Below are 9,112 nucleotides of genomic sequence, written 5' to 3' on the forward strand. Positions count from 1 at the left end.
TAGCCTTGTCGATGAGCCTCTGCATTTCGTCTCCGAGCAACAAAAGGCCTTCGTCGACGAACTCTGCTCAATTACCCTTTTACCCTTCTCTTTATTAATTTAATCTATATATCACAGTTCGGGTTCTTACAATAAATATATTTATAATATTATTATTTCACACTAAATTAATTGAATAGTATTTTTATACTAACTAGACTCATTTATGATTCCTATGTTTATATATACTAACTATTATAATGTAATTTCGATTTCGATTTTGTTGTCGAACCAAACATGAGAGAGAAATATGACATTCTGTTTACAATTCAGTTACTTTGACTTTAATTTTGATTTTGATTCCAATTGTGAACCAAACCTTACCTTGGTGAGATAGGTTCTATTATGGGTCTCGGCATATATAAATATTCAATCCATATATATAGTGTCTTATGTTTTTAAAATGACACTTGAAACTTCAGGGTTAGTTTGGTATCTCTATTAAAAATTATGAAAATGAACAATAAGAAAAAGAAATTAAAATTTTGAAATCAAATATCCAAAATTAGCAATCTATTTGATTAATATTTGTAAATTTAAAATAAATTAAGATTTTAATTAAAAATATTCATTTTTATCTATAAATCAAATAATATATTTTAAAAATATAACTAAATCATATGAGTGCAAAATAAAACAAATTTAAAAAAACTCTAATAAAAATTAAAATGATTATAATTATTTTACTTAATTGTTATATTCTAAAAGTGATAATTGAAAAGTAGTAAAAATATTTTTTTATTAATTTTTTTATTTAATTTATTTTTTGAAATCTATGGATATATTTTTTTAATTTTTTTAAACTAAAAAAATAACCCGGACTCATTTTTGAAAATAACCAGGACTCAATTTTTAAAATAGGGCTCCAATTTAAAACAGGATTTGATTTGAAAACTCGAGACTCAAAAACTTAATTTAAAACACTGGGGGTTGATTTAAAAACATCAGGACTCAATTTAAAATACCGGGATTCAATTAAGAATACCGGGACTTTCAAACAAGTCCTCCAATTTTCGGAATTCAAAGTCAACTTTTATTACACTGAATTTTCTTAAAAATGACATGGTTAAAATTGGGGTGTCGACAAATATATCTTTATTTTAGCTGTGGAAGGGCTAAAGTTAAAGCATAAGTCACTTCATCATTGAACAAATGAAGGTCTTATGTGTGTGTGTGTGCCGGGGGACTACTTGTGAAAAGCGTTATGAAATTGGATCATTGAATAATTGGTCTAATAGAACTTTGGAAAAACGAAAGAAAACAGAAAAAGGACTTTGCCCGTATTATAAACTTCTAACTCAATTCGCTTGCAGTCATTTTTCTTAATTTTATTACTTCTACATCATTACATCAACATTGTTTTTTTTTTTTTTTATTCAAAGAAAAATTTAAATCATATCCGGAACATTAATTTGGAATGTTCAATTTGAATTTATGAAAAATTTATAAAAGTTAAATATAATTTCATATTACACTTTATTTAAATTGACCCAAATTGAAATTATCTCAAAGCTAAAATATTAAACACTAGGCAAGCGATTGGAGATCTGAAATCTTCTAACAGACTCTTATCACACAAACTGACAAATTACCTTACAAATATAGGTGAGAAGGCAGGCGAGGTGAGAGGACTTCCAGTGGCGTTGCCTTAGTCATGGTTAGCCCAAAGCACTCCCCCATGTCAACTGGGTCATTGTCTGGAGTCGCAATCTCAAACCTATGTAGCAAATTGGCCAGTGTAAAATGCACAACCTGAAGAGCAAAAGAAACTCCAGGGCACATTCTTCTGCCACTGCTGAACGGGATCAACTCAAAATTCTGCCCCCTCACATCCACATCCTTGTGGGTTGTCAAAAATCTCTCTGGTCAAAACTCGCCTGGATTGGGCCACACTTGCGGGTCTCGGTGAACCTTCCATAGGTTCACCACCTGGCCTGTGCCGGCGGGGATGTGGTGGTCATCGACGGTGCAATCTTCTATGGATTCGTGAGGTGCTCCTAGAGGCGCGGTGGGGTAAAGGCGCAGGGTCTCCTTGATGATGGCTTGGATGTATACCAAGTGTTTGATATGAGTTCCCTGTAGTTGTTGCTGTCTCTCAACCTGGGCGTCCAATTCTTGTTGGGCTTTCTTTAGAGTATGGGGATTGTTGAGGAGCAAGCAGAGAGCCCATACCAGCGTCACAGTTGAGGTGTCGGAGCCCTCCAACCCGAGACCCTGCAGTCAATTATGTATACCATAGACGACACACTTGTAGTATTTGGTAATGGAATCAACTCTAAATATTGGAATCAAAATTGTAATGCTTAATCATATTCAGATGATTTCTCCTCTTACATACATTTTCATTTTGATTTCAAACTTTTACGATAAAATCAAAATAATATTTTATAACAAAATATAATACTTTTAAAATATATACAAGAAAATAATAAAATACTATTGTATAACATAATATAATGCTATGGTGGTTGTTTTATTATTTTATTCTTTTATATTAAATAATAAATTATGTTACAGCGTCATAACATTTGATATTTTTATTAATAAATTACATATTAAAATATAATACTTATAAAATATAAGATAAAATATAATATTAATAATATTATTAAAACATAATAATAATAATAATAATAATAATAATACGTAAAGTATAATCAAGTACATGAGTATCAAAATTATTTTATTGTAACAAATTATTTATTATATAGTAATAAAATAATGTTATATAATAATTGAATAGTATTTTTATACTAACTAGACTCATTTATGATTCCTATGTTTATATATACTAACTATTGAACGAGAGAGAAATATGACATTCCGTACAATTCAGTAAATTTTGATTTTGATTCCAATTGTGAACCAAAACTTACCTTGGTAAGATGGGTTCTATTATGGGCCTCGGCATATATACATATTCAATCCATATATATAGTGTTGTCTTATGTTTTTAAGGTGACACTTGAAACTTCAGGGTTAGTTTGGTATCTCTATTAAAAATTATGAAAATGAAAAATAAGAAAAAGAAATTAAAAATTTGAAATCAAATAACCAAAATTAGCAATCTATTTGATTAATATTTGTAAATTTAAAAAAATTAAAATTTTAATTAAAAATATTCATTTTTATCTATAAATCAAATAATATATTTTAAAAATATAACTAAATCATATAAATGCAAAATAAAACAAATTTTAAAAAACTCTAATAAAAATTAAAATGATTATAATTATTTTACTTAATTGTTATATTCTAAAAGTGATAATTGAAAAGTGGTAAAAATATTTTTTATTAATTTTTATTATTTAATTTGTTTTTTGAAATCTATGGATATTTTTATTTTAAATTTTTTTAAACTCGAATTATTATTTTATTTCAATTTTAATCAAAAGTGTGTACAAAATAAATGATTTAATTTAAAAAAAATATTTTTGAATATTAAATTTTTTGACTGCATGTTGGTAAAACAACTTAAAATCATAAAATTTGATTTTCATTTTTTTTAATAAATAATTGAAAACCAACAATAAAAACAGAAAATTAGAAATATAAACAAATGCATTTTTATAATATATCTTTCCATTATTCAAAAATGAAATTGAAAAACTAAAACTAACAATAATACTAAATTGACCTTCATTCCTTGGAAAACAATTAGAATTGGACTTTTCAATTGAACACCAAAAAAAATTTTATTTGTAAAGTTCCAAATATTCCCAAGATGGGGGACATCATTTTTTGAATAAAAAACAGAAAAAATTCGACCTTTAAATGACAAAGATATTTTAATTGAAAAGAAATAACGATTTGTACCAGACATGTAGATTTGATGAAAACATATGATCATAATCGGACGGACCTTCATAAAATCTTGCTCTCCTGGATTTTATAATCATGAAAATTGTCTTCTCCAAGAGACAATAAAAAGTAATAAAGACGAAGATGGAGAAGAAGAAGAAAAAGAAGGAGGAGTTGTATTGATTGAGAATTTACCAGGCATGTAGATTTGTTGACAGTGTCGACGCCGTAATCGGAAAGCCTCGAAAGAGCTTCGTCGCGCTCGAGTACGGACAACATAACGCCCATAAAGTCGTCGCCGTCTTCTGCAGAAAAAGGCCTCTTCCCCTTGTGTTCCTCCAACCACTCCTCCATCACGCGATCCAATTCCGCGGCGGTTCTTTTCATTTCCCGCTTGTATCCCCCCACATCCAATCACCTCAGAAACGGAATGGCATCTCCCACCACGAACGACCCCATCAGCCGGAAAAACTCCTTCAAAGCCCTCCGAAACCTATCGTCGGCGGCGCCGCCATCTTCCAAACATCGGTCTCCTATCACCATCCTAAGAATCACCTTCGGATTTATATCCCCAAACCACTTACTCATCTCCACCAGCCCCGCATTTGAACCACCGTCTCCGCTGCCACTGGCTCCGGACCATCTCCGATACATATCGTTTACGGCCGCTTTCACTAAGGATTCAGAGATGTACTTAAGGATCTCGAGGCGGTGGCTGGAGAGGAGATGGATCACGGCTATCTTGCGCACGTGGTGCCAGTAAGGGCCGTAAGGGGCGAACGCGAACATGGCGTAGTTGTAGCCCATGTGCTCCACGCCCACTGCTCTGGTGCGGCTGGCGAAGACTTTGTCGTGAGTGGTCAGGCACTCCCGGGCCATCGCCGGTTGCTGACGACCAGGGGCCGGTGCATGCCTAGCTTTATTGTGAAGATTGGGCCGTGCTTGTCGGCCATGTTCCCCAGCTTCCTGTGGGGGAGTTGGGATCCTCCGAGGAGATGGAGGTGGCCGATCACCGGCCACTCGCCGGCGGCTTCAGAGGCTGCTATTTTTTGGCCGACTGACTTCTTTCGGAAACTTGTAGAAATCCATAACAGGGAATAGAGGAAGAGAAGAACAGCGAAGGCGGAAGCAGCGTAAGTGGCGGAGGAGGAAGGGAGGAGGAAAAACTCCATGCCTGTCTGCAATTTTCCTTTCCTTGGCGCTCTGAATGAAATGAAATAATTGTAGAATTGGATGGTTGATAAGGGGTACGAAATATCTTTGAATTATTAGAATAGCCCATACGTGTACATTTTGTTAATGTCAAACCGCAAAACTCAAATAAAATTTCTAATTAACAAAAAGTATTAATAAACTAATTTTAGACACCAGATTGTTCAGGACCTTACATAACCAGATAAAAAAATAAAATTTTTATTTTATAAAAATAAAAAAAAAAAAAAAAAAAAAAAAAAAAAAAAAACAGAGACACAGGAAAAGGAAAAAAAATACATTTTACATTTGGGAAAAAATGGAAAAAACAAAAAAAGAAAAACAAAAATGAATGGAAGTGGGTCATCAATTTTCAATTTGCAACTATTTCAAACCTGCTGGAAAAAGAAAAAAAAGGAGGTTAAATATGTGCCAAAAATAAAATATAAATGTGATTGGCATGAATGATTTACACTGAATTTCTAATTAATAAAATTAAAGGCTAATTGAGCAATTAGAATTAATCAATCAATCATAATTTAATTTAAATCATCTCTCAAAAGTCTATAAATAGAGAGACACACAAAGAGAAAAGGGACAAACAGAGGCAGTCACATAGTGAGTGATTCATACGGGAAAATTTACATACAATGTGGTAGACAGAGACAATGAGAGTTATAGAGAAAAATTCGCGCAAAAAAGTTGGCACAGTGATCTTCAAGTGGTTCCAATGAGAAAATCATAGCAAATTCTTATTAGAAGCCCAGGGAAATAGCTAGAGAAAAATTGCTTGGTTCAGAGGCTTTGAAGATCAGAGAATTTGGGACTCAAAATTGTAGAAAAATTGACTTAAAGGTTGGTGGAGTTGAAGATTAGAGGTAGGTGTCACTTTTAGCTTTATTTTTTGTATTTAAATTGGTATGGAAATATACTGAAAAAAGGTCTAGATTCGGATCCAATTTGTGAATCTGATCCATTGAGCATGAGCCAATGACCCGACCCAATTGGCTGGGTTGAACCGACCCGTTTGATTTAAGGACCCACAAAACTATGACTCATATCCAATTTGGATCTGGGTCTATTAATACTTGAGCCCAAAAGCCCAAATCAAATTTTTAAAAAGGCCAAACTTGAAAAGCCCAAGCATGTAATTCAAGTCCAACAGTGGGCTGAGTCCACGTTTTTCTAAAACACAAAGGGCTCGGGCCCAAGTTTTTAAAACTTAAGGCCCAATTATTAGAGCCCTAGGTCCAAAATTTTAAAATCCCCCACAAAACCCACATACATAGCCCAAAAACCGAACCCAACGCAGTGGGTGACTCACCTTGAGTCAACCCAACCCACTGAGTCTCGGTGAGTTAACTCATCTAGAATAAGATCCCAATGCAAATTCAGAACACAAATCAAAATGATCTGTTTGATTCAAACAAAAATAAAAAAATATAAAACAGGGGAAGGGGAACTTATCTAGGGTTAAATGGTTTGAGGAACTTTGATCCTTTTTAAAAAAAAAAAAAAAATTAACCTAGGGAAAAATAATACATAGATTAGAGAAAACTAGAAAACATAGAAAACACAGAGAAGATTTGTAGAAACCTAGAAAATATAATAATAAAATAAATTGGGAAAAATAGATTTTTGGCTTGGAGAGGAGAAAACCAGTGATGGTTTTCTAGAGTGAAAAGAAAATCGTCGATGGTTATGGGGATTTACCACAGGTCAGTAACAGGTAAACGGTAATTTTGGGCCGGTTAAAGAGAAAACCGGCAATGGTTTTCTAAGAGTTTAAAAAAAAATTCATTGATGGTTTTCTCTTAAAGGTTGGTGGAGTTGTAGATCATAGGCAGGTGTCAATTTTAGTTTTATTTTTTGTATTTAATTTGGTATGTGTTAGAATTAGTGTATTCCCAAGAGGGGGTGAATTGGGTATTTAAAATTTTCTTCCTAGGTCAATTCAAATTCCAGCAACAATATTACACAAGCTTAGGGTCTTTCTATACAATCATAAAGTTAATTCAGAATTAAACGCAAACATTTAAGTGCTGAAATTTAAATTACATAAATTAAAAGCAGATACAAGAAATGTTATCAAGATTCGGCCAATATTGCCAACATCCCCGCCTCAAGCTCATAAATAAGAGGATTCTACTACGGTTCTCTTAATGGGTGGAGTGTCACCTAATAAAATATCTTAACAGGATGGTGCACCTAACTTTCCTAATCAGGTTAAAGCCAATTTGAGACTTTTCACATAGCAAATCTCCCTCTTCAGACCACAATAATCAAAATAAAATCTTGTTCTCCCGTTGGATTTTATAATCATGAAAATTGTCTTCTCCAAGAGACAATAAAAAGTAATAAAGACGAAGAAGAAGAAGGAGAAGAAGAAGGAGGAGTTGTATTGATTGAGAATTTACCAGGCATGTAGATTTGTTGACAGTGTCGACGCCGTAATCGGAAAGCCTCGAAAGAGCTTCATCGCGCTCGAGTACGGACAACATAATGCCCATAAAGTCGCCGCTATCTTCCGCCGAAACCGGCCTCTTTCCCTTGTGCTCCTCCAACCACTCCTCCATCGCGCGATCCAATTCCACCGCGGTTCTTTTCATTTCCCTCTCGTATCCCCCCACATCCAACCACCTCAGAAACAGAATAGCATCCCCCACCACGAACGACCCTATCAACCGGAACAACTCCTCCAACGCCTTACGAAACCGATCTTCGGCGGCGCCGCTATCTTCCAAACATCGCTCTCCTATCACAGTCCTAAGAATCACCTTCAGATTTATATCCCCAAACCACTTGTTCATATCCACCAGCATATCATTTGAACCACCGCCACCGCCACTGGCTCCAGACCATCTCCGATAGATATTGTTTATGGTTGCCTTCACTTGGGATTCAGAGATGTGCTTGAGGGTCTCGAGGCGGTGGCTGGAGAGGAGATGGGTCATGGCTATCTTGCGCACGTGGCGCCAGTAAGGGCCGTAAGGGGCAAACCCAAAAATGGCGTAGTTGTAGCCCATGTGCTCCACGCCCATTGCTCTGGTGCGACTGGCAAAGACTTTGTCATGAGTGGTTAGACACTCTCGGGCCATCGTTGGATTGCTCACGACCAGGGCCTGGTGCATGCCCAGCTTTATGGTGAAGATTGGGCCGTGCTTGTCGGCCATGCTCCCCAGCTTCCTGTGGGGGAGTTGGGATCCTCCGAGGAGATGGAGGTGGCCGATCACCGGCCACGCACCGGCGGCTGCTATTTTTTGGCCGATTGACTTCTTTTCGAAACTTGTATATATCCATAACAGGGAATAGAGGAAGAGAAGAACAGCGAAGGCGGAAGCAGCATAAGGGGCGGAGGAGGAAGGGAGGAGGAAAAACTCCATGCCCATCTACAGTTTTCCTTTCCTTGGCGCTCTGAATGAAATAAAATAATTGTAGAATTGTATAGCTGATAAGGGGTACGAAATATCTTTGAATTATTAGAATAGCCCATACGTGTACATTTTGTTAATGTCAATTGGCTGGGTTGAACTGACCCGTTTGATTTAAGGACCCACAAATCTTAGACTCATATCCAATTTGGATGTGGGTCTGTTAATACTTGAGCCCAAAAGCCCAAATCAAATTTTCAAAAAGGCCAAACTTTAAAAGCCCAAGTATGTAATTCAAGTCCAACAGTGGGCTGAGTCCACGTTTTTCTAAAACACAAAAGGCTTGGGCCCAAGTTTTTAAAACTTAAGGCCCAATTATTAGAGCCCTAGGCCCAAATTTCAAAATCCCCCACAAAACCCACATACATAGCCCAAAAACCAAACCCAACATAGTGGGTGACTCACCTTGAGTCAACCCAACCCACTGAGTCTTGGTGAGTTAACTCATCTAGAACAAGATCCCAATGCAAACTCAGAACACAAATCAAAATGATCTGTTTGATTCAAACAAAAATAAAAAATATAAAACAGGGGAAGGGGAACTTATTTAGGGTTTAATGGTTTAAGGAACTCTGATCTTTTAAAAAAAAAAAAAAAATTAACCTACGGAAAAATAAAACATAGATAAGAGAAAACTAGAAAACATAGAA

At 35.3% G+C, this 9,112-nt stretch overlaps 1 pseudogene; it reads right to left on the bottom strand.

Annotated features, from left to right (window-relative positions):
- Nucleotides 1–1,632: 1,632 nt before the first annotated feature.
- On the bottom strand, nucleotides 1,633–8,420 carry LOC131162696 (xanthotoxin 5-hydroxylase CYP82C4-like; annotated as a pseudogene).
- Nucleotides 8,421–9,112: the final 692 nt, after the last annotated feature.

The sequence above is a fragment of the Malania oleifera genome, chromosome 8 (assembly GCF_029873635.1).
Source record: "Malania oleifera isolate guangnan ecotype guangnan chromosome 8, ASM2987363v1, whole genome shotgun sequence".
NCBI lineage: Eukaryota > Viridiplantae > Streptophyta > Magnoliopsida > Santalales > Ximeniaceae > Malania > Malania oleifera.